Below are 8,179 nucleotides of genomic sequence, written 5' to 3' on the forward strand. Positions count from 1 at the left end.
ACAATCATGTGGGAGTCAACTGAGACTCAAATGTGTGGAGCATGGCAGACCATTTCATCCTCTGATTATGTTGTTATTTGTTTATTAAAATTGGACATTAGATAATCCATGATCAGTGGATTGTGGTGATGCGATGTGGGAGGCAATTATTATAGACCATCTTAATATCAATTATGTAGTTAAAATATTTACATTAATCATGACAGCATCGTTCATGAGCCTGGTTTGGAGCCACCTTAGTGAAGTGGATGATGTTACATGAACTCATTATTTGATTATTTAGTTATATAAAACAATGATTTTATCGTCCATGACACCTGGAATCTGGTGCCACAGATCACCTAATTACATAATTAATTACTTTAAACTGACAATCTGTGTTAATCCCCAGGATAATGTAAATATTTGTATAGTTATGTAAACAACAATCCTCCATTCCATGAAGAGACCTGTAAAGCTCCCTCTTTTGGAGATAATGTGCAATATCATCACAGTTTATGATTCATGGTTTCAATGGATGATGATGATATTCTTCATGAATTGAGTCTGGCCATGCTTCCCTGCCAGCAAAATGCTACATCCCCTATTTATTGTGACAGTTAGCTATTACTAACTTATTTAATTCTTTAAATTATGCAAACGACAGACATTGCCATCACCGATTATGGTTATGGTGCAAATACCTGTCAGGGACAAGGTTAGGAAAGTTGTAGACATGGGCAGAGCGTTTTCTGAATGATCTATGCATCTCCCAGAGTACAAGCGATGCTGGGTGATTGAGTCCAGAATGTTGCACGGTGCCCTCCGAGAAGTACAAGGACTTCATCATGGCCGGCTCGGTGGTCTGGGTGTTGACTACCTGCTCTTACTCCACATCTTCACATCGGTTGTGATCTGCCATGAGAAGAAGGAGTGGCACTAGGAGGTCGGCACCATCACCGAGACCTGGCAAAAGGATGATGACTCAGAACACGGAGGAACATCTCTCTCTCTCAGCTATGCTGGTGATGCCCCTGCTGTAGCCATCTTTTCAGCAGTTATCAACATTGTGGCTACTACTGCTATGCCAGAATTGGGCCCATTATCTCACGTCCTGCCACAACACAACAGAGATTCAGGTGTTTGTGATGATATCAGGCAACAGAATTCATCAGGCGAGACAGTATGATTATCTGACGATTAACTGATGGCATTTTAAAATTGTGTGATGACAACATACAGTTTCATACCTGGCAAGTCTGCCCAGGAATTGATGTTACAAAACAAGGTCAACGGCTTACATATTTAAAGATGTAATTATTAAATTCTTTCATTATATAATCTGTGATCCCTGAAGTTTGGTGCCACCTTGTGTGACACAAGTGTGACAGACTATCTAAATATCTCATTATTTTATTCTTCAAATCTCTCTTTTTCTGCTCCAGGAAGAGTGTAGTCTTGATCCACCATGTTGGTGTTAAATTGTATCTTGTGAATTCTTTCTTTCTTTCTTCCTTTCCTTATTTATATCAATGTTGATATATTGTTGATATAAGGGTGAATTATGAACAACTTTCTCTTTATTCATTCATTTTTTGTTCAAATCTAAGATTAAGAACTCAATGTCTATTCATTATTGAGCAATCATTTAGGCTTCACGCATAAAACACCATCCACTTGTTTAATGTTTATTCATTTCATTATGAAAATCTGTCATTATGTATTCAGTGATCACTGGAGTTTTGAGCCTCCTTAGGGGAGACCATTGTACCAGACCATCACATAATCTAATACTACACTTGCTTCTTTAACTGTTAAACTAGGAAATTAGGTAATAATTCATCATTTAATTGACATATTTACAATACAGGTAATGTTATGGACCATAAGTCCCTTTTGGAGTCAGATTGTGGGAGTTGATGATGTAATATCATCTCATTACTTCATCATTTAGCTGTGTAAATAGATCTTTACATCAGCGATAGGTTTAGGACTTTGGTGCCATCTCGTCAGTGTTAATATAATAGGCCCACTAATTAATTATCAATTCAATTTTTTTAAAAACATCATTATTCCAGGAAGAGATCATTCTGACTACTCCAGGTGGGATTTAAGTGTGTACCACCATGTCATTTTTCAATCATTTTTCATTATATATTAATTATTTAAATCGATGAAGATGTTGTTCTTCTTGACGGCAGTCGGGTCATTCCTCCATGGGAGTTAATCACGTGGCATTATTTAATCATCTAAGTACTACTTCCTTGACAATCACTGGAGTATGGTTCCATCTTTTGAAAGTTAAGTATGGAGGACTATCCAATTTTTAACTTACTTGATTGCATAAGTAATGATGGTGTCATCCCTCATGTGGCTGTTGTTGGATTGACAGAGCAGGAGATCGGTACCAGAATTAGGGCCCAGAGAATGGGGGACACTGCCTTATGCAGTGATTACTGATTATGTAATAGTAGATTTTTAACAATCGAATATTACACGAAACTGTACTGTTTCGCATCATCAGTTTCTGAGAGGTTGCAAAAGAACTGACCCATGAAGGACACAGTGACCACCGATTTTAAAATAGGAACAACTGAATAATCTCCTGATCAGGGGATCTCATCTCATGAACTCTGTCAGGCTGATAACATGACACACCACCAACAATAAATAACTCTAAATAACCATCTCAGAAAGCGGGGTACAGGACTTAATAGAGAACAGTCAATTGAGGAATCCAAAAATGACTGAAAGAAACATAAGACACTGCTCAAAATCCTTAATCATCAGCCTAATGCAAATCTAAACAACTCTGAGAAACCATGGGTTCAAGCTCCTCTAATGGTTAGAGGATGAAGAGGAGTTAATTTTATTTTCAATAAAGAGAAAAGGATTATGGTAGAGGTGATTCGTTGTATTGTTTCCATTCTAGAAATTAGCAAATTGAAGAATTGAAAACAAGAGTAAAATTCTCATCATTGTAATTGAATGGCACAATGATTCTTTCGTTTTCATGCTTATGTCACTATAGGCATGTTGTAGCTTGAGAGACTGGTAAATATGTAGAACTCAAAAGAAAGAGCCGTGCTTGGTATTTGTGAGAAACTCAGTGAGGCTGTAGGGTTATTTCCCCGGTGGGTATACTCCTTTAAGCATGGGGAAGGGCACTAGAATGTGACAGAATGTTGGTTCATAAATGTAGCCTGGCAACCCTGCTTGCATTCTGTATCCTGGTAGCTTGGGCCAAGAACGAGAGAGCAGCTTCGAGAAAGTTTTATCATGGGACATTACAGTCTGCCAAGATAACTATCTCCTAAACCTTTTCATGACAGCATTTGATTCGCCTAACCAAGTCAGAGCCACACCTCTGGAAGTGTGCCTAGAGCTTTTCCTGGTTGCCAAATTCAAGATTACCTAATCATCAGAGAACATAGTCTGTGGAGAAACAGTTCAGAGTCTTCTGTTTATGAATACTCTCTCTCCTCAGAAGTAAAACTATGGAGCAAAAGATAATAAGACTACGATTATTCATCAAAAAGGTGAGTTTGACATTGTTGACTTCCTTCAGTAAGGTGATAATCCGTTTGTTAGAGTAGACTTAGGGATTCTTAGATTTCAGTCCATCTATTTTGAGGCAGCCTTCCAACATTAAATATGTGATATCTTCTAAAAACCCTGCATACAGAATGACAGTTCAGCATTTAAACATGTTACTCCTGTACTCTGCGATGAAATAAGGGGTGAACCTGGGAGTTTCCCACAATCATGTGGGAGGCAACTGAGAGAAAATTGTGTGGAGAATGGCAGACCATTTCATCCTCTGCTTATGTTGTTATTCAATTATTAAAATAGGACATTAGATAATCCATGATCAGTGGATTGTGGTTATGCGATGTGGGAGGCAAGTATCATAGACCATCTTGATATCAATTATATAGTTAAAATATTTACATTAATCACGACAGCATCGTTCATGAGCCTGGTTTGGAGCCACCTTAGGGAAGTGGATGATGTTACATGAACTCATTATTTGATTATTTAATTATACAAAACAATGATTATATCGTCCATGACACCTGGAATCTGGTGCCACAGATCATCTAATTACATAATTAATGTATTTAAATTGACAATCTGTGTGAATCCCCCAGATAATGTAAATATTTGTATAGTAATGTAAACAACAATCCACCATTCCACGAAGAGACTGTCAAGCTCCCACTTGTGGCGTTAATGTGCAATATCATCACAGTTTATGATTCATGGTTTCAATGGATGATGATGATATTCTTCATGACTGGAGTCTGGCCATACTTCCCAGCCAATTAAATGCTACATCACCTCTTTATTGGGACAGTTAGCTATCACTGACTTATTTAATTCTTTAAATTACTTAAACGACAGACAATGCCAACACCGATTATTAGTAGGCTGCAGATATCTGTCAGCGACAAATTAGGAAACTTGTAGACATGGGCAGAGCATTTTCTGAATGTGTATGCGTCTTCCAGACCACTAGGAATGCTGGAGAATAGAGTCCAGAAGATTGCATGGTGCCTTCCGAGAAGTACAAGTACTTTTCCAAAGTCTGCTTGGTGGTCTGGGTGTTGACTACTTGCTCTTCCTCCACATCTTCCCATCGGTTGTGGTCTACGTCTAAAAGATGTAGCAGCACTAGGAGGTCGGCACCATCACCGAGACCTGGCAAAAGGATGACGACTCAGAACACGGAAGAACATCTCTCTCTCAGCTATGCTGTTGATGCCCCTTCTGCAGCCAATTTTTCAGCTGATATCAACATTTTGGCTACTACTGGTATGCCAGGAATGGGCCAATTACCTCAGGTCCTGCCGCAACACAACAGAGATTCAGGCACCGGTGAGGATGTCAGGCCAACAGAATTCACCAGGCAAGAAAGTATTATTATCTGACGATTAACTGATGGAATATTAAAAATCCGTGATGACAGCATCTGTTTTCATATCTGGCAATTCTGCCCAGGTATTGATGATACGAAAATGTTCAACGACTTAGATATGTAAAGATGTAAACATTAAATTGTTTCATTATATAATCTGTGAACCCTGAAGTGTGGTGCCACCTTGTGTGACTCAAGTGTGACAGACGATCAAACAATCTGATGCTTTCATTGTTTAAATCTGTCTTTTCTACTCCCGGAAGAGTGGAGTCTTGAGACCCCTTGTTTGTGTTAAAATGTCTCTTGTGATTTCATTATTTATTTATTTAAATCAATGTTGATCTCATTTGTTATCTGTCTAGGGGTGGATTATGAGAAATTATCTCTTCATTCATTCACTTTATTGATCAAATCTATGATTAAGAACTCAATGACTCTTCAGTATTGGTCAATCTTTAGGTTTCGTGCATATAACACCATCCACTAGATTAATATTTATTCATTGAATTATGAAAATCTGTCATTATGTATTCAGTGACCACTGAAGTTTTTAGGCTCCTTAGGGGAGTCCATCGTGCCAGAACATAGCATCATCTAATAGTACACTTACTTATCTACCTGTTAATCTAGGAAAGTAAATAATAATTCATCACTTAATTAAAGTATTTGAAATACAGGTAATGTTATGGACCCTAAGTCCCTTTGGAGTCAGATTTTGTTAATAGACGATGTAATATCAGCTCATTACTTCATCATTTAGCTCTGTAAATAGGTCATTACATCAGCGATAGTTTTAGGACTTTGGTGCCATCTCGTCAGTGTTAGTATAAAACACCAGCTAATTAATTATCAATTTAATTTTATAAATAAATCATTATTCCAGGAAGAGACCAGTCTGACTACTCCATGTGGGATTTAAGTATGCACCACCATGACATTACTCAATCGTTTTTCATTATATATTCCTTATTTGAATCGATGAAGATGTTTTTCTTCTTGACTGGAGTAGGGCCATTCCTCCATGGGAGTTAATCACGTGGCAGTATTTAATCATCTAAGTACTCCTTCCTGGACAATCACTGGAGTTTGGTTCCATCTTATGAAAGTTAAGTATGGAGGACCATCCCATTATTAACTTACTTGATTGCGTAAGTAATGATGGTGTCATCCGTCATGTGGCTGCTGTGGGATTGACACAGCAGCAGATCGGTACCAGAAGCAGTGCCCAGAGAATGGGGGACACGGCCTCACACAGTGAATACTGATTACGTAGTAGTACGTTTTTAACAATCGAATGATTACATGATTTTAAAAAACTGTACTGTTTCGCGTCATCAGTTTCTGCGAGGTTGCAACGGAACTGACCCATGAAGGACACAGTGACCACCGAATTTAAAAAAGGAATAACTGAATAATCTCCTGATCAGGGGATCTCATCTCATGAACTCTGTCGGGCTGATAACATGACACACTACCAACAATAAATAACTCTAAATAACCATCTCAGAAAGTGGGGTACAGGACTTAATAGAGAACAGTCAATTGAGGAATCCAACATGACTGAAAGAAACATAAGACACTGCTCAAAATCCTTAATCATCAGCCTAATGCAAATCTAAACAACTCTGAGAAACCGTGGGATCAAGATCCTCTAATGGTAAGAGGATGAAGAGGAGTTTATTTTATTTTCAATAAAGAGAAAAGGATTATGGTATAGGCGATTAACTGTATTGTTTCCATTCTAGAAATTAGCAAATTGAAGAATTGAAAACAAGAGTAAAATTCTCATCATTGTGCAAGAATGGCACAATGATTCTTTCGTTTTCATGCTTATGTCACTATAGGCATGTTGTAGCTTGAGAGACGGGTAAATATGTAGAACTCAAAAGAAAGAGCCCTGCTTGGTATTTGTGATAAACTCAGTGAGGCTCTAGGGTTAGTTCACCGGTGGATATACTCCTTTTAGCCTGTGGGAGGGGCACTAGAATGTGACAGAATGTTGGTTCATAAATGTTGCCTGGCAACCCTCCTTGCATTCTGTATCCTGGTATCGTGGGCCAAGGACGAGAGAGCAGCTTCGAGAAAGTGTTATCATGGGACATTACAGTCTGCCAAGATAACTATCTCCTAAACCTTTTTCATGACAGCATTTGATTCGCCTAACCAAGTCAAAGCCACACCTCTGGAAGTGTGCCTACAGCTTTTCCTGGTTACCAAATTCAAGATTACCTAATCATCAGAGAACATAGTCTGTGGAGAAACAGTTCAGAGTCTTCTGTTTATGAATACTCTCTCTCCTCAGAAGTAAAACTATGGAGCAAAAGATAATAAGACTACGATTATTCATCAAAAAGGTGAGTTTGACATTGTTGACTTCCTTCAGGAAGGTGATAATCCGTTTGTTAGAGTAGACTTAGGGATTCTTAGATTTCAGTCCATCTATTTTGAGGCAGCCTTCCAACATTAAATATGTGATATCTTCTAAAAACCCTGCATACAGAATGACAGTTCAGCATTTAAACATGTTACTCCTGTACTCTGCGATGAAATAAGGGGTGAACCTGGGAGTTTCCCACAATCATGTGGGAGGCAACTGAGAGAAAATTGTGTGGAGAATGGCAGACCATTTCATCCTCTGCTTATGTTGTTATTCAATTATTAAAATAGGACATTAGATAATCCATGATCAGTGGATTGTGGTTATGCGATGTGGGAGGCAAGTATCATAGACCATCTTGATATCAATTATATAGTTAAAATATTTACATTAATCACGACAGCATCGTTCATGAGCCTGGTTTGGAGCCACCTTAGGGAAGTGGATGATGTTACATGAACTCATTATTTGATTATTTAATTATACAAAACAATGATTATATCGTCCATGACACCTGGAATCTGGTGCCACAGATCATCTAATTACATAATTAATGTATTTAAATTGACAATCTGTGTGAATCCCCCAGATAATGTAAATATTTGTATAGTAATGTAAACAACAATCCACCATTCCACGAAGAGACTGTCAAGCTCCCACTTGTGGCGTTAATGTGCAATATCATCACAGTTTATGATTCATGGTTTCAATGGATGATGATGATATTCTTCATGACTGGAGTCTGGCCATACTTCCCAGCCAATTAAATGCTACATCACCTCTTTATTGGGACAGTTAGCTATCACTGACTTATTTAATTCTTTAAATTACTTAAACGACAGACAATGCCAACACCGATTATTAGTAGGCTGCAGATATCTGTCAGCGACAAATTAGGAAACTTG

This window comes from Phodopus roborovskii, unplaced genomic scaffold (genome assembly GCF_943737965.1).
Source record: "Phodopus roborovskii unplaced genomic scaffold, PHOROB, whole genome shotgun sequence".
NCBI classification, from domain to species: Eukaryota; Metazoa; Chordata; class Mammalia; order Rodentia; family Cricetidae; genus Phodopus; species Phodopus roborovskii.